Raw genomic sequence first — 19,877 nt, forward strand, 5'->3', positions numbered from 1 at the left:
GGTAAAGCCTATTTTATAATAAAGTATTGAATACTCACGTACCACATATCACTAGCCTGGGAAAAGATCAGAATTCAAAGTGCTGTGTGAAAATGGTGTGGTTTTGCAACAGATAAAGTTTAAAAAAAATAAGTAAAGCCGCTGTTAGTTAGGAAGCATCGTACGCAAGTGATTGCTTGGGCGAATGGCTGCTGCTGTCAGCCCACTTTACAGAAGGAAATATAAAGCAGGTGTTGAGTTACTCTTTGATGACAGGGTCAGAAGCAGAATCCACAATAGCTGGTTTCTCCAGTTGATGAATGCATCAGGTCAGGCTGCTAAAGTCAGTTAGAGCTAAACTAAATTCAGGTTCTATAAGATCCAGACAATCAGAAGCAATAATTGCCCTGGACTGTTTTCTGACTGTCTGGATGTAGATGATGACGATGATGATGATACCACCTGTGGAGCTTCTATTCTGTGCTGTGCACACACTAGCTCATTAAACCTGACAAGCTGGGAGTTTTCATCCTCTTTTGCAAATGGGGAAACTGAAGCCTGTGCTTCACTCTCTAAGCATGAGTAGCGCAGCCTGGGGTCAAACTGGTGTGACTGACCCGCTCTGCTAAGATGCTAAGCTCTGAATGTGTGGTCCCCTTAGGAATGCTGACTTAATTGCTTTAGAATCTGTGATGTGTGCCAATTATACCCATCCATCCATTGGGAAAATAAAGGTTGGTTTACCTGATTTTGAATTTATAAAATTAAAAGGTGATTTCATGAGACCTTAGATTTCAAACCTGAGGAATTTTCAAGCTAGAGTTTGGCATCAGTATTAATACAGATAAAGCATAATATTACACATTGGCTTCATTATATAGAGAAAATACCTAAGTCTAAGGAAAAAGTCTAAGCCAGAATTTCGCAGAAATTTGTTCCATCGTTGAATACAGGAAATGCTGAGGTTGGGAAACTTATGCAAATAAGTAATAAACAAGGTGGAAATGACAATGGCCAGAAGGTTTGCTCTTATTGTTTAAGGCACTGTAATGTCTAGTACGGTATGTCATGAAATTGACCACCATCTTTTGTCTTTCCTCACGGAAATGCTACTTTGTATTATTTTTTAATACTTCTCATTTATTGTGAGACTTTTTCCTGTGAAAACTCCCACTCAACTTCTTTTGAGAGTTCCCATAGGAAAACAGATTTCTTTTTAAGCAAAGAAATTGCCTTGGAATTGTCTTTGCAGGAATGCACGTGCTCTGTTAAGTGATGGATACTGAGATATCTTGGTGGGCTCAGAAATTAATTTCCTTTAAGTTTCATGGCCTTGCACACTGGGTCCCACTGTTGATTGTTACTCATATATCACTCTCTCCAATTATGAACACTGCTTGAGAAAAACTGGCTGGAGGAAACATAAAAGTAGATCAATCATAATATTTATACCTCCTGGGAAGAAATCCATTCTAGTTTCCTGGCCCACAAATACAGTATTAAATTAACTTTCCTTTAATTTGTCAAATGCAAGGCAGTTATGCATTCAGCAAATATTTATTGAGTGCCTGCTACATACCAGACACTGTTTAAGTGGCCAGAGACAGAAGTAGCAAATCAAACTCTTCAAAAACTTCTGTCTTCATAGAACTTACCTTCTAGTGGCACATGTGTGTGCACATGCACACACATACACAAAGTTTAGTTTAAGTTTAGTTTAGATGTAAATAGATAATAACCAAATGCTAACACATGAGGGGTTAAACTGATTACTTGACACGTTTGTTCATTAGCTTTCAGAGTCTTAATAATATTTTTTAAAGATGGATTCTAACTCTATCACCCAGGCTGGAGTTCAGTAGCACAATCAGTTCACTACAACCTCTGCCTCCAGAGTTTGATTCTCCTGCCTTAGCCTCCCAAGTAGCTGAGACTACAGGCATATGCCATTGTGTAGTGGAGACAAGGTTTCACTATATTAGCCAGGCTGGTTTCAAACTCCTGACCTTAAGCGATCCACCTGTCTCAGTCTCCCAAAGAGCTGGAATTACAGGCATGAGCCACCACACCTGGCCTCATAGCCTTAATAATTGTAATAGAAAGGTGTAACATATTTATAGAGAAGTGCACACATTGTAAATGGATGGCTCAATGGATTTTCAAAACACATCATTCTAGACATCACACATTTTAGTTAATTATTACCAGCCTCCCCCTTTTTCCCTTGCTAGTAAATAAGCCTTTGTCCACAAATAACCACCATCCTAACTTCTATCACTGTCAATTAATCTGTTTTTAACTTTATAGAAATTGAGTCATACATAAATACTTGTTTTTTTATGTGTCTGGCTTATTGCATTTAATCTTTTTTGAGATTTCCCTAAAGGGTTGTGTGTAACAGTAGTTCCTTCATTTTTCTTGCTGCATATCGTAAATTATCATAATTTATTTATTGTACTACTTGAATTTGGGTTGTCTCCAGTTTGGGGTCATTAATAATAATACTAATATGAACATTCCTTTACCTGCATCTGGGGGTAAGTATCTGTGGAATAAAACCCTAGAATTGAAATTGTTTTGCTACAGAGTGGGCACAGGTCCGGTTTCAGTCAATACTGCCAAATGAGTTTCCAAAATGATTCCCTTTTGCACTCTGATAAATTGTGTAAAAGGGTTCTATTTCCCCTGTATCCTCATCAACACTTAGTGTTTTGCATCTTTTTAATTTCAGCCACCCTGGTTGGCTAGATAAGGAATTTTCACTTAGTTAACATGTAAATTTCCCTGGTGACTGCCAATGTTGTACACCTTTTATGTTGGGTATTTGGCTATTATCTTTTGCAAAGTACCTCTTCAAATCTTTTAACCAATTTCTATTGTATTTGATATTTCCTTGTTGAGTTGTAGGAATCCTTTTTAGAGTCTGGATAAGAAGATTTGTAGTATTACTACTATCTTTTTACACTATGCAGCTTGTATTTTTGCTCTCAATTCATCTTCGACAGGAATTCTTTTTTTTTTTAATTTATTATTTTTTTATTGCATTTTAGGTTTTGGGGTACATGTGCAGAACATGCAAGATAGTTGTAATTTTAAAGTACGATAGCCCAGTTTTTCAGTGTTCTTTTTCTATGGTTAGTCCTTTTTATGTCTTGCTTCAAAATTGTTTTGCCTTACCAGATCCTGAAGATCTTTTTCCATTTTCCTCTAGAAGATGTGTTACTATTTACATATACAATTTACCTGAAATTAATATTTGTATTTAACATTGGTATAAGTGAAAAGGCATTGTTTTCCTACATTGATATTTTGTGTTGATGTTTGAGGGAAATGAAATAGATAACCAGGAAATGCACCTAAAAATAATATTCAATGATGAAAATTGCAAACACTTTGTGTAGCCCTTGTGTGCAAATACTTCCCTACACATCTCACATGTGTATGACTTAAACAATATTATTGTGTTTCCCATTTTATAGATTAAGAAACTAGGTTTCAGAGAAGTCAAACAATTTTCCTAGGGTCATACAGCTAGTTAGTGGCAAAGCCAACATTTGAACTCATTCATTCTGGCTCTGGAACTAGGCTACTCAATATATCTTACATTGTGGTTCATTATAAGTGGGGTTGCAGTGTCTAAATTTGGGCAGCCTGTTCACACAATGCAAATTATATTACTTTAGAGAAATCAAATTAAAAAAATGTGTAGCTGCAGGATTTTAGCTATGTTTTTCTTTTTACCACTCTCTCATTTTGCCCTGATTTTTTTTTTATTTCAACTTCCTTGCAGTTTCGTTGATAGAGATATAGTCAGAACTTGCCCTGATTTTTGTACCTCTGCTTACATTTCAGACAGAACTACTCTGGAAGACATTTTTCTTTAATTTTAAAGGGTGTGTTGCTATCTTAATTTCAAGTACACCAGGCAAGCTAACATGAAGCACTTAGGTCTACTTTTCCATTATATACCTTTCCTTTAGCAGTTGCTGGAATTTTACCAGAAAAGCACAGTTTTCATTTCAACTTTGCTTGTTTCTGTGGCTTGAAGCCAACCCTTTAAAATCAATTTTCCGTGCCCTTGACTCTAGTGGTTGAATTTCTACTTGATTTCTATTTCTTACTCTTTTTTTATTTTATTAAAATTCTGGCTTCCATTTAAAATGTGAGGGGAAAATGAGCTAGCTCATTTGACTCCTGAAACCACCTACAGATTGTATGGTGACAGCCCACTGTTGACTCAGGACCTGTGCAAAGTATATCCGGAGTCACCAATGGCTACCAGCTTGTGTGTAAAGCTGGGGCAACCTACCTCAATTGCAACACATGCCTCCACTGTTCATCCAAGAGAAATGGCCAAGGAATAGTACGTGGTTTGGGGTTTTTAGATGAAATGCATCTGCATGCTGAGATGGAATCAACAGGCAAACCTGGTAGGGAAGGTGCAATTGGTGTTTCTCTGGCAATTAATTAGCCTGCCTTATGTGAGAATGATGCAAATGTTTGGGGCAACCATATTGCATCACACAGCTCTAATTAGGCTCCAAATCAGTAGCCCATATGACTAAACAGTTTATAAATAAAACTTTAGATGTAGAAAGCACAAGCATGAAGTGAAATTAGGAATGAATGAGCTTGATCTAATTAAACGTTATTTGAGGTGATGTTGAGGGAGTTGCTCAGGCACCTGGGGAGGCAACTGTTAGTACTAACTTTGAAGCATGAACTTCAAAGTGCAATCGTGCTGCTGGAAATGAATCTCTATACTAAGTGGTGGGGGATGGGGACAGCTATTGCAAAGATCCAGGAAATTACACACACACACACACACACAGACACACACACACACACACACAGAGAGCGAGAGAGAGAGAGAGAGAGAGAGAGAGAGAGAGAGAGTACAGCAAAACCCAGACCAAATTTTCCCTAACAAATACCAGGCATTTAAAACTTATGTTTTTGGTTTGTCAAAGGTTTGAAGATGTTACAAGACCTTGTCATTTCTGTGGTTCATGGTCTCTAGCTTCCCTAACCCTTTGGGGAAGGAAGGTCATGTGAAGATATCATAGATTCTTCTCAGCATTTATGTGACGTCAGAAAGTCATGAACCACTCTCTGACTTGTAAATTTATCAAGGGCAAAGACGTGTTTTGTTCATCATGGTCCCTAGCAGTGAGTGGTCACTCAGATTTTTGTTTCATGAAAGGGGACACAAAGGAAAAATGAAACAGATGTAGTTAAATGATATTGAAGTTCCCTTTGACTTAGTATTCTATGTTTCTGCAGCAAAAAATTGTTACAATGAGCAGTTCAGGAACATGGTACCTATGTTTACATACTCGAGCAGTGAGGGTGGGTGGAGGGAGTGAGCTGCCCTGGCAGGGGACAGTTTTTTACACTGACACGTTTTAGAATTGTAACTACACAGTAATAATAAAACGGCTGGCTTTATGTTCATTTTACTACTGTGCACTCACTATGTACCCACTTATTGGCAACTCACACTGCCAAGTATCCCCAACCCAAGTAACTTCAGCTTCTTATCTTTTCTTATTCAACATCACAAACTTTATTAAGGTTTTTTCCATAGTGACTTTCCTAAAGAGCAGTCAACTAGATGAGGTAAGAGAAGCCATATCCATATAATGAAACTGTGTTCAGTGGCCCAGGCAGGTGAGGCCCCATACAGGTAATCAATAAATACAATTGTAGAACACACTGGCAAAACACCTATATAAGATGAGCCCTCTCTACAGGTTATTAGAGGTGATTAAACTACATGTTCTTTGGAGGTTCTTAGAACCAAAGTGTGTGATGGGCAGCGGCAGCAGCAATGTTAGGAGACATGAGAGTGTTTCAAACTTCAAATTTTATAAATTGGTCTTTTATAAATTAAATAAATTGGTCTTTGCTGTACTTTGTGGAGCACCAGTGTTGGGCTGGGTGCTTGCAGTTAATGCTTTCCTGACCTAGCTCAGCCTAGGTGCCCCCAAGTCTTCTGCACCCTCTTATACTCCCACTGCCGCCAGTGACATTCCACACAAGGTTTTGAATTCACTTTTCAGAACAATTGGGCATTTTTCAGTGGTTTTTATAAGGCAATAAGTAATTGGGTTTACTTTGGATTTAGAGAGGAAAAGAGAGTTCGGCTTTACTAATTGTATTTCTTTTCTTCCTTTTACCCACTTCTTTTCCTTTTTCCTGTTCTTCCCTTCAGAAGAAGGCTGCCAGGGGCTTGTGGCCTCCAAGACCCTCATTAACCCATTTGCGGTGATAGAATCATAGCCAGGTAGAGAGTGGCAAGTTGCCTCCCTTGTCTTCCCCTGTTGCAACCTCCTGGTCTCCTCCAGTCTCCAGCAACCAGAAACTGGTTGTTTTTGGAACAGTTTTCAACAATCCCGCATCACAACCTTCAGTTCAAAGAGCCAGCATCAAAGAAATCAGCTCCAAGCTTACTCTGAGGACAGAAATGTATTTAAATTAATTGATTTCTGAATGATAGATTTATTCTTTAAAGGGTATAGATTATGTGGCAGGAGGACTGATGTACCCACAGGCATTGACAGGTGGTTGGTCATCTGGTCAGATGATGCAGCTGATGTTCATGAAGCACCCTCCACAAACAAAGATATTCTGTCCAAAACACACACACACACACACACACACACTCAGAGAGAGAGAGAGAGTGAGAGTGAGAGAGAGAGCGACAGACAGAGAGAGAGGTATTATTAAGGAACAAGTATACTTTTACTGAGTTGAGTCACAGAATTACCTGCCAGGGGCATTTCCATGTAAGTGAGTTGCATTGGTGTTCCTTATATGCCAGGCACACTGCTAGGCACTCAACCTTGACAGACAGTATAAAAAATGAGAACGATAGCATTAACAAGTTGAGCTAGCACAGAGAAGGGGAAATTCTGCCCGAGGGCACTGGGAAGGCCTCCCAAAGGAGTAATGGTTGAGTTGAACTTTGAAGAATGAGTGTAATAAGTTCACTTGAACATGTGCATAGCTATAGCAGCAATGAATTTACTGCTTTATTTGATGAGCTGGTTTCTATCTGTCGTCCCTCGGCACAGTTCCAAGTCAAAGGCACGCGAGATAGGTGAGATTTTGGCGGAGAGAGATGAAATTGAGAGGTCAAAGCATACAGGTGTGAGAGAACCTTCTCCTACTCCACAACTTCTATGGGATGGGATGTGAACAGAAAGGTCTCAAAAGCTACTTCATGTATTTCTTGGAGTGACCCTTGTGGAAACATGTTTCTTTATAGTAGAGGCTTGGATTTTTCACAAAAGAGCAGGTTGTTCTGTTTGGAATTTAGGACCACACCTGAATTTGTGAACCATACATCTCTTATAAAAGAATTTTTTTCTAGGTAAAATTCACATAAAATGAAATGAACCACTTTAAAGTAAACAATTCAGTGGTGTTAGCACTAAATGTACAATGTGGTGCAACCATCATCTCTCTAGTTCCAAAATATTATCATCACCCAAAAGAAAACCCTACACCCATTATACAGTTACTCCTTTCAATCTTCACTCCCCCAAACCCCAGGCAACTACCAAACTATTTTTGCTATCTGAGGATTTGCATATTATGAGCATTTCATATAAATGGAGTCATATAATATGTAACCTTTTGTGTTTGGGTTCTCTCACTTAGCACACTGTTTTTGAGGTTTACCCATGCTTCTTTTTTTGTGGCTGTATAATACTCTATTACATATACATACAATTTGTTTAATCATCCAGCAATGAACATTTGGGTTGTTCCCACCTTTTGGCTGTTGGGAATCATGCTTTTATGAACATACATGTATTTGTTTGAGTGTCTGTTTTCTATTGTTCCAGTTATATACTTAGTAGTGAAATTGCTTGGCTATATGGTAATTCTATGCTGAAATTGTTGAGGCACCGCCAGACTGTTTTCTGCAGCAGCTGCACCATTTTCCATCCCCACTGGCAATACAGAGTTCCAGCATCTCTACATCCCCTTTAACATGTATTATTTTTTTGATTTTTCATTGCATCCATCCTAATGGATGCAAAGTGGTAGCAAATTGTGGTTTTGATTTGCATTTCCTTCGTGACAAATTACGTCTAGTATCTTTTCATGTGCTTGTTGACTGTTTGAACATTTTCTTTGGAAAAGTGTCTGCTTAAGTCCTTTGCCCATTTTTTAATTGGATTGTTTATCTTTTTGCTTGTATGTTGTAAGAGGTTTTTTTTTTTAAACATTATTTGATATACTAGTCTCTTAGCAAATATATGATTTGCAAATATTTTCCCCATTGTGTAGGCTGTCTTTTCACTTTCTCGATAATGATGCTTGGTGTGCAAACATTTTAATTTTGATGAAGTCCAATTTATCTTTTCTTTTTCTTCTAATACTTTTGGTGTCATATCAAACAATCAGTTGCCAAATCCAAGGTTACAAAGGCATGCCCCTATGTTTTATTTCTAAGAGTTTTATGACTTTAGCTGTATATGTAGACTGTTGATCTATTTTGAATTAATTTTTTAATATGATGTAAAGTAGGAATTCATTTGTTTGTGGATATTTGGCTGTGCCAGCACCATTTATTGACAAGACTATGCTTTATCCATTGAACAATCTTGGCAATCTTGTCAAAACCAAATTGGCCATAAATAGATGAGATTATTTCTATACTCTTGATTCTCACACCTCTCTATCTTTATAAAACTTTCATGATGAATGTTTTAGCCACAGTAAATTTTAATTTCTGTTGATTACTAGATTTTTGAGAAACTTTCAGGACCTGTAATCTCACCTTCATTTTTCTTCCCTCATTCACTAAAGAATGTCTTGGCCTCTTTTCTACTGATGCTACTGAATAATTCAGTGTATTAATCCATCCTCATGCAGCTATGAAGAAATATCTGAGACTGGATAATTTGTAAAGAAAAGAGGCTTAACTGACTCAGAGTTCCACATGGCTGGGAAGGTTTCAGGACACTTATAATCAAGGTAGAAGGGGAAGCAAACATGTCCTTCTTGACAAAATGGCAGGAAAGGCAAGTGCTGAGTAAAGAGGGGAAATCCCCTTATAAAACCATCAGTTCTTGTGAGAACTCACTCACTATCGCAAGAACAGCATGAGGATAACTGCCCCCATGATTCAATTACCTCCCAACAGTTCCCTCCCATGACACATGGGGATTATGGGAGCTACAATTCAAGATGAGATTTGGGTGGGGACACAGCCGAACCATATCACCTAGTAACACCTGAGGACTGGAAAAAAAATTTTTTTGAATAGTTTTCAAACAGTAAATGTGGCCATTGGCCATTGTGCTGATGTAGCACTCATAGTGCAATGTCCAGATGAATAGACTCTCTTGCATGCTCTTCCATTTTTGTTCTTGAGTTCTCTTGAAAAGTAGCCATTTATTGGAAGTAGGATTATTTTACCTTAAAGCCCCTTTTCTTGTTTTATAGGAATAAAAACAAAGTTTTATTGTTATGAGTTGTCACTTCTATAGCTTTTCTTCTCAATTTCCTCCACCTGCGAGATTCTGTGCCCTGCTTCACATTTGTAGTTTTCTGGCCCACGCTCTCTGACTGATTATTTACCTGTTGAAATATTTACATTGACTCTTTGAGGCCACAGCTCCTTCTGGCAGAATTACTGTTTAGTCCCAGTGGGCCACTATCTGAACTTTTCCAATTGAAAAGTTCAGGCAGTTATGGGGACTGACAATTTTTAATTTCGCAACCTCTGTGGAAAGCTAGATGGGGCAGACTTAAACAAATAAATTAGTGTGAGCTGGCAAGGAAATCCACTGAAAATGGCCATGGGAGGAAAGAAGAGGCAATTTAACTCTAATGAACAAAGAGGGGTACCGGATGCTCCTACCACAGTGTCGAGCTGTGTCACCATGTGGACTGGAGGAGGTGTGAGTTATTAATTCCTTAAATCTCATGTAGACCTTGTCCAGTTAAGAGCACTTAGCCAAGGTTCACTCAGTTTCTTCTGATTCAAAGAAGATTATTTACTGATTTATGATGTCTCAGAAATACTGCTGTTGTCATGATAGTCCTTCTAGATGTCTTGACCACAAAGTGGCATTCATTGGAATTTTGTCTTTGATCTGAAGCCCCTTCCTTCTACTACTGTAAAGGAGAGAAACATGCCCGTGCCATCACCTAAGATGTTGGGACAGGATTTGTCACTGCGGTTCTTGAATTGTTGCTGTGGGCAATGGGAAAAGAATTTGAGACACCCTGCTCTCTGAGGAGTGAGAAGAAATCCTCTCTCAAATCAGACATTTCCTACAAAACTTGGGAAAAAGATAGATTATTTTGCACTCCCTGCATTTAGTCTCTACAGATTCATGTGGAGAATTATAGAGAAGGAGCTTTGTTAAGTAAGTGTTGCAGAGAAGTCACAGAACACTCAAACAAGTGTTTCTAATGTAGTTTCCAGACTCAAATTAAGAAATATGAGTCTGGAGAATAGCTTGTAGTACTTCTTTACCTTCTTTTTAGTTAACTGTTATAAAATTAGGCTTTCCCACTGCATTGTCCTGCCCTTACGATGCTGGTCTCGCAAATCTCCCACACTGGCTTGATCTTACCTGTCCATTCCTGAAATACTTGCCTCCTTTCAGCTCCAAAATCTCAATTTCTTCTGCTTCTCCTCTTACTTCTTTGATTGCTCATTCTCAGCCCTTCAATGGTTTCTTGTCTTTTGACCCTGAAGCTATATTTCCTTGAAATTTCTGATTTTCACCTTCTTATCTTCTCATCTTGCATGTTATGTCTATGTGACTCCAGCTCTGCCATGGCCTTAGTTGTCACCAATATCCTGGGTACCTTTCAAATATATAAATCTCACTTGTCTACCAAACTTTACTACTGCCTTCTGACACCTCCTCAGGAGTTCCCTATGAAATATTCATAGGAGTACATCTACAGCATACCTTTCTGAAATCTATAGAAAATATTTTTATTCTCTATATCCTACTTTGGTTAAAAGTCATCAACTACAATGCCACCTTCTTATATACCCTAAGTGATACGGTTAGGCTCTGTGTCCTCACCGAAATCTCATCTTGAATTGTAATTCCTGTAATCCCCACATGTCAAGGGAGAGACCAGGTGGAGGGAATTGAATCATGGGAGTGGTTTACCCCATGATTTTCTCATGATAGTGAGTTAGTTCTTATGAGATCTGATGCTTCTCTAAGACCAAACTCCAAGCACATTTGCTTAATTGACAATTAATTTATAAGTTGTCTACAAAAGCCAAACTTTCCCCCTTTGCTCAACACTTCTTCCTGCCACCTTGTGAAGAAGATACCTTGCTTCTCCTGTGCCTTCCACCATGATTGTAAGTTTCCAGAAGCCTCCCCAACCATGGTGAACTGTGAATCAATTAAACCTCTTTCCTTTATAAATTAACCAGGCTTGGGCAGTTCTTTATAGCAATATGAAAAGGGACTAATACACCAAGTTTAAACATCCCATTAATTGTCCTTCCCAAGTACATTCATGTATTGCCTATCTATGCCTACTGTTATTGGTCCATTTAAGGCCACACAATCTAATAGTCTTCTGACTCACAGACTATGAGTACTGTGAGAGCAGGAACTTTTGTCCCTTTTATTCACCACTTAACTTCTAGTACATAATATGGTACCTGGAACACTGTAGACAACTTATAAATTAATTGTTAAATAAACAAGCAAATTATATTCCTAGATTCCCTTTCCTTTAATTCAGTCTACACAACTCTCAGAATTGACTAAAATAAATACATAATCATTTTGTCATTTGTCCAGAACCTTTAAGTGATCACCTCTCCTTTGCTATAGAATAAAGACCACCATATCTGAGTGTAACACTCAGGATCTTTCAAAGAATGGCCCCAATTTACTCCTGAGGACTCACTTCCTACCACAATCTGCAGCAACCTACTCACTGGATAGATTAGACTATTCCCATGTCTTTGATGTCATGGATATTCCCATCTTTTCAATTTTGTTATTTCTGATCTCTCTACCAGAAATACCCTTCTCTCCTTCGTATCTGAGATGGTAGGATCTTTTGTCTATGGTCCTTTGAGTGGTCAAGTTTTTAAAAGTTAAGAATTGAGAACAGGCAAGGTTAATGTATTAAGACTTGAGAATATAATTGGCTATTAGGAAGAGATTAAAAAAATGCTGCCATTCTAAATCTTCCTCTTTAAAAATGACTCTTCTTGCTTATTTCACCCTAAAGACTCAAAGTTCCCTCACACCTCCATTAACCCAACTGCAGAAACAAAGGGAAGAGGGAATAGAGTGACTCACGTCTCACCTCTAAGGGTTCTAAGATGAAGATAGAATTGTGAAAAAGGACCAACAAGGGAATGGTAGAAGTCAAGACTCTGAGGAATGTGAGGGGTTAAAGCAAGTAGGGTTTAGGGTGAGGCCTCAAAAGAGACTCTCACAGAGACTCTCGGAGTGACGGAAAGTCCATGTGCTGATAGAGACACCAGGGTGGTGGGGGCAGTGGGAGTACACAGAAGTGAGAGTGTCTGCAAGGCTCCCTGCCAGCCCCTGGCCCTTGTTCTGTTCTGCACAGTGGCTTTCCACCATCGAGAACCAACAGCAAAGTACTTCGTCTTTCTGTGGGACTGTGTGTAGTGAACCCATGTATTGTGCAAAGGATGGAGAATAGGTCACCTCCCCGACTCCCGTGAGTTTTTTTTTTTTTTTGAGATGGAATTTCGCTCTTGTTACCCAGGCTGGAGTGCAATGGCGCGATCTCAGCTCACTGCAACCTCCGCTTCCTGGATTCAGGCAATTCTCCTGCCTCGGCCTCCCAAGTAGCTGGGATTACAGGCATGCGCCACCATGCCCAGCTAATTTTTTGTGCTTTTAGTAGTGATGGGGTTTCACCAGGGTGGTCTCAACCTCTTGACCTCATGATCCACCCGCCTCAGCCTCCCAAAGTGCTGGGATTACAGGCTTGAGCCACCGCGCCTGGCCCCCCATAAGTTACCTACAGGCACTCGAGAGTATTCCACAGAGATGACAACTAAAGAGAGGAACTCACCCAGCTAGCCTGAAAAACTGATTTCACTGACTGCTGCTGGAAGCCCTCACCTCTAGCCCCACAAGACAAAGCCTGGTGACTTAGTTTCATGTCCATCAATTTCCCTCTCACACTTCATCAAGCATTACTTCCCGAGACAGAATTGATGGCTGTGTCTTCAGGCCCCAGTCGTCATTCTTGGGTCTCTCTATTCTTGACTAGATCCTGAGTTTGTGAAGAGCAGAACTTTCCACTCTACCTCAAGATCCTTCAGAACCTCGCTCAGGGTCTTCTGCCTTGTGGCCACTCAATAAATATTATTGTTTTGGCTTTTACAGATGCTGTCACTGAGGCCCAAAGCAACTAAATGGCTTTTCCGGGGCTTGTTAGTGGCTGGGCCAGAACAGGATGGCAGCTCCTTCTTTCAGAGGAAAAGCTCACTGTTTGCAGTCTAAAAATTTTTGGTTACTTGCATATATTTACTTAGAAATGGATTATAGACTATGCTCAGTGCTTATTCTCTTTAACCATGTTATAATCTAAAGTAGCAGTTTTCAAATGGAAGGTGGCATCACGCAGTGAGGGCAAGCACTGGCTTCAAAATCAGGTGGCCCTTCTGGTTAGATGCTCACAGGCAAGTTCTTTAACTCCTGAGCTCACTTTGTTCACCCATGAAAAGAGGATACTTGTATTCACAGCCCTGTAGGATTAAACATGCTAGGAGGAGATCTACCACTTAGCTATTCTTCAAGTATATCATTTGGGCAACAACTATACCAATTACGTATTCACTGTATTTTTTAATATGAAAATTCACTCAAAAGGAGACAAAAAAAATCACAGCAAATTACAAATTATCAAAGCTAAAAATTACCTCAAATGTTATAAAATCCAGTAAAGTAATACCTTGAAATACTGCTATAATAGCTTTTTAAACATATTTTAGCTGGATACTTTAAGATTGCTTTTATTGTGGTAAATAAATATAATAAAATCTGCCCTTTTAGCCATCTTTAAGTGTACAATTCAGTGGCATTCATGATGTTGTGCCACCATCAGCACTAGCTGTTACCATAGTAGAGCCTGGGAGAGCTATTCAGGAAGGACACAACAGGAAGGACACCACAACAGGAAGGACACCATCTTGAATTGTGCAGTGCCGAGGTCCAGAGCGTGCTACCCTCTTTCACTTCCAAGCTTTGGGAAATTTTTTTCCTCTGCCAGAAGCACCCTAATCCAAACCCTTCTGCCTCCGATTCTGCTGTTCCTACTCACTTCTCAGGCTCAGGCCAGGTAGACATTTGAAGCCCTTATGGAATCCCCCCAGATTAGATTGGGTGCCCTTCCTTTGTGCTTCTACTCCACACTTATCCAATTGTAGTGATTTCCATACTATTTTGCTTCCATTGATCTTTCTGTCGTTCTAGACTCTGAGTCCCTCCAGGGCAAGAACTGTGTTTTGTTTACCGTGAACCTCCCATGCTAGTGATTGGCTAGTGGGTTATTCTACAAATATCTGATGAACAAGTGAATGGACAGGCAATCACCTACCAGTTTTTCATTTAAGGGCTGCTTGAAAGTTTCCTTACCCAGATTATTTCCCTCAAATCCATTAATTCATTCATCCTTTCAACAAATATTTATTAAGCATCTTCTATATGAGCCGAGCACTGATTTTAGATGATAGCAGAGAATAAGAAACAAAAGTTGCTGATCTTGTGGACTTTACACTGTTGTTGGGAAGTGAGAGAGAATGTGAAGAGAAGCAGAAAATAAATAAATAAGTAAAAGATATAGCATGCTTAACAGATCCTTAGGTGATAACACTTGCTTTAAAAATGTAAATACAACTCTGCAAGGAAATATTAAGATGAATGGGTAGAGGGAGAAAACGAGTTGGAGTGCATCGCCGTGTGGTAGAAAGTTTGACTTTGGGGGAAGGCTATCAGAATGGGAGATCTGGGGCACTGGGAGAATACTGGGTGCCTTCCCTAAGGGTGGGGGAGAGGAAGACTAGGGAAGTGAAAAAGGCAGAGAAGATGGAGCCAAGTCCTGAAGCCAATCAGTATTACCAACGTTTTGCCCTAGGTCTAAGATTGAGTAGGGAGAAGAAACAGGGGTGAAAGACCTGTTGGGCCAGGATTATGGGACAGATACCAAGGGCAGCCAAGAAATTAGTCAGGAGATGCTTCCTGGAAGATGCCATTCCATGACACTTCTAACCTCTTCTTTTCCAACTGCAGAAGAAAGACAACACGCAGTATAATTTTCCTAATTACAAAGAGTCACTGTGTGGGAGTACAGCCTTCTATGAGATGTGACATCTATAACCCTAGAAACAGTCCTTTAACTTGAAGAATAGAATTAAAATATCTTATGTCAAAATAATCACTTTTAGAGAAACTTACAGCAGTGTCTGTAGGTAGTTTGGAAATAGAGTAGTGTTTTTCATCTCTCCCTTTCCAGACTCCATATTTCTTCAGGTCACGCAACCTGAAAACCTATTAACAATAATAATTCATATTTCACTGATTTTTTTATCCTCCTAATGCAAGTCCTCAAATCCCTGAACGGTTATTGTTCTCCCCTATCTCCCTTAGTTCTAGACTGTGCTAAAAATCTGTATTAGGCCGCATTCTTTACAGAAAAGGACTAATTATACATAAAATACAAGGAATTCACTGACATGACTACGGAGGGTAAGAAGTCCCACAATTTGCCATTGTAAGATGGTGATCCAGGAAAGCTCGTGGTGTAATTCCAGTTCAAGACAGGAAACCTGCGAAGGAGGGTACCCAGTGGTATAAATCTTTGTCCAAGGGCAAGAAAAGATGAATACTCCAGCTCAGGTAGGCAAGCAGGAAGAAAAAGGGGCTAATTTCTCCTTCTGCTGCCACTTTGTTCTATTTTTGGCCCTCAGTGGATTGAATAATGACCACCTATACTGGGAGGGCAATCTACTCTACTGAGTCCACTTGTTCAAATGCTATTCTCATTCAGAAATACCCACACAGGCACTCCCAGAAATAATCTGGGCACCTCATGGCCCAGTCACATTGACACGTAAAATTGACTCTCACAGAATCCTAAGAGCGAGAGTCGTGGACCCATGTTCATAATAGCTTAGGCCATTGTTTGTGGCATTTGGCCCATTCCCATTGCACAGGTATGGTCACCCTCAATTGCCTCAGCTGCCTACAAAACTGAGTGATGGGATGAGGCTCTTCTTTAAATGACCACTCAGAGCTCCACTCCCTCCACTCTCCCAAACTCCAGCTAAGAAATTGGAGCTCTGGAACCTTTGGGTATCCAAAGGGCCCTTGATGCAACTAACTCTGACTGGTTTCACACAGAAATGTGGAGACCAACACTGTCTCCCCACAGCCAGCCACATGTTCTTACTGAGGTAATAGGGCACTAGAAAAGAACTTATTGTCTTCTGACTGTGGCTCCTATCCCTCTTGGCCTAAGCTCCATGCCAAAGGACGGGTCGTCAGAGTATTTTTGCTGCCCCTTTACTGCCTGAGCTCTGGGATTTTCCCATGAGAAAATTTATCTGACTCATAACTTGCCCACCACCGTCATCCAAATGCTTGTGTCTTTCCAAATACATATGTTAAAACCTAATTACCAATGCAATGGAATTAGGAGGTAGAAAATGATTAAGTCATGAGGGAAGAATCCTCATGAGATTAATGTCCTTGTAAATGTGGCCCCAGAGAGCTGCCTTGCCCTTTCTACCACATGAAGATACAGCAAGAAGGTATCATCCATGAACCAGAAAGCAAGCTCTCAGCAGACAATAAATCTGCCAGCACTATAATCCTGGAGTTCCCAGACTCCAGGAATTAAATTTCTGTTGTTTATAATAAACTACCCAGTGTATGGTATTTTGTTATAGTAGTCTGAATGGACTAAGACCACCCCATTCCATACCACCTCAACCCACCCTACGATGCACAAACATCTTCAAATCCCAACAGTGGGCACATCACAGGCTAGAGCTTGGACACTTGCTACAAACACAAAGAAAGAAATTGACAAGTAATTAAATCAAATTCAGAGATTACCACTGTCAATCTTTTAATGATTTTCTTTCCGTGGTGTTTCATTACACATTTACTGTAAAATTTGGACTGTGTGGTATATGAATTTAATATACAGTTCTTAAAAAACCATAGGGTCAGAACATCGAATACATCATGTCTTTGGTTGTAGACTACATCATCACTGATCATCAATGTAAGCAAGGCGCTTTTCTATTATAAGTACAATAATAATAACCATCACCATTATTTCTATCTGACAAAGATACTTTCCTAACAATTTTGATATATGAAATATGTTGTGCCGATATAAACTGTTTTTGATATATGCAATATATTGCATTCCTTTATGTATGTGTTCTTTCATATTCATTTTCCCTAAAATCTCATTCTGTCTTTCCTTTTATTCCCACCGACAACTATATTTTTCATATTTAGTGAGTGTGTACCATCTAGTTTTTGTCATTACATAGTATGCATTTACTACATTTTGCTTATTATTTTCTCCAGCGTTGACCATGTGGGTTACTCTAACTTCTCCTTGCCACAGTCAGTGTCATGACAGACATCACTTAGGTGTCCTCAGAGGGCCTGTGTAAGAATGTCTCTGTGAGGTATATCCCTGTATGCAAGTAGTAAGTCATGGGACCTTGACTATCCTAAGTAACGTCATATTGCTTTCCAGTGTTATTCAAGTCTCCGTCTTCCCACTTTATTATAGACCCCTTGTATCATATATTCTTCTAAGTTTTTGCTATTAGGATACCAGTAAATCAGTATCTCATTTTTGTCTTTATTCATATTTTTCTGACTGCTCTGGAATTCTGACATCTATTCATAGAATTGCCAACCTCTGAGTCTTCTTCTTCTCAGAAATATACATTCATAGATTTGCTCACTTATCCTATTTTGCACTTAACATTGTCTTTTGAATATTTTCTCATACTATCCATGAACATTATTTATAATGAATTTATAATATTCCATAATATGTCATATATTGTTTAACCATTGCTGTTTTATTAGGCCTTTATGTGATTTCCAATTTTGGCTAACTCTGATAAACATCCCTGTACATATATTCTTGTCTACAAACATGCTTACTTTTTTTGGCTGTGTCTTAGAAGAATGACTAATTTAAAGGATATGAAATATTTTATTTTATTTATTTTTTTTTTAGAAAGGAAAGAGAAAAAAGGAGTGAAGGAGAGGAAGAAACAGGAGGAAAAAGAGGGAGAGAGAACAGGAATATTGCTTTATTCTAAAAATGGGTATTAATAATGGCCAATCAATATTTTGTGTATTTAAAGTGGAGAATGTATATTTTATGTATTTTAAATGGAGAGCTCTATAAATATTTATTAAGTTTACTTGTTCTGGATCTGAGTTCAAGTCCTGGTTGTCCTAATCAATTTTCTGTCTCGTTGAGTCTAAATCTCTTTATAGGTCTTATGTATCTGGGTGTTAGGATTGTTAGCTCTTATTGTTGCATTGATCCTTTTACCACTATATCTTTGTTGCTTTGAAATCTATTTTATTAGATGCGAGAATTGCAACTCCTGCTTTTTATTTATTTATTAATTTATTTTTGCTCTCCATTTGGTTGGTAAGTCTTTCTCCATCTCTTTGTTTTGAGTCTTTGTGTATCTTTGGATGTGAAATGGGTCTGGATGCAGCATACCATTAGGTTTTGGCCGTATCTTTTGATTGGAGGATTTAGTCGACTTAAATTTAGGGTTACTGCCATTTGATGTTAACTGGCTGTTTTATCCATTCGTTTATATAAATTATTCTTTATGTTGATGCTCTTTACTTTTTGGTATATTTTTAGAAAGGCTAATACTGGTTGTTCCTTTCTATGTGTAATACTTCTTTCAGAAGCTTTTGCAAAGCAGGTCTGGTGGTAATAAACTCTCTGAGTACTTGCTTGTTCATAAAAGATTTTATTTTTCCTTCAGTTGAGAAGCTTAGTTTGGCAGGATATGAAATTCTGGGCTGAAAGTTCTTTTCTCTAAGGATGTTGAATATTGGCCCCCACTCTCTTCTGGCTTGTAGGGTTTCTGCTGAGAGATCTGCTGTAAGTATAATATGCTTCCTTTTGTGGGTAACCTGACCTTTCTCTCTGGCTGCCCTTAGTATTTTCTCCTTCATTTCAACCCTGGTGAATCTGACAAGTATGTGCCTTGGGGTTGCTCTTCTTGAGGAATATCTTTGTGGTGTTCTCTGTATTACCAGGGATTGAATATTGTCCTGCTTTGCTAGGTTGGGAAGGATATGAAATATTTTAAGTCACTTAGTACATACTGCCGAATTGCTTCCCTAAAAGTTTCCATTATATTACAGTTTTATTAACAGTGCATACAAGTACTTATCTTGCCATATACTCGTGTCTTCCAAATCATCACCAAACTGAGGCATAAAATGTTCTAGTTCATTTTTTGCTTAAATTGGTCACTAGTCACATCTGAACCTATTTAATATAGACTAGAGATTTGTATTTCTTCTTTTGTAAATTATATCTCAGTTTCTCTAGACTATTTGGGCTACATTGTTGATTTGCAAGAGTTGTTTATATACATAGTATTTTCTCATATTACTTTCCATATCTATGGCATACGGTGGTAGTTCTAATACTTGAGAAGATGGCAGTTATTTGGAGCTTGTCTTTTGTGGGTGGCTAAGAACAGTGGATTGGAAGAATGCCACTAGACATCTGCAAAAGCAAGAAAAGTAGCTGGAGGCAGCGGAGGAGTTTCAAATAACACTTTCCAGGAGTAAAACAATTTTAGATGAGCTGCAAGTCTTTAC

The sequence above is a fragment of the Callithrix jacchus genome, chromosome 1 (assembly GCF_049354715.1).
Source record: "Callithrix jacchus isolate 240 chromosome 1, calJac240_pri, whole genome shotgun sequence".
NCBI classification, from domain to species: domain Eukaryota; kingdom Metazoa; phylum Chordata; class Mammalia; order Primates; family Cebidae; genus Callithrix; species Callithrix jacchus.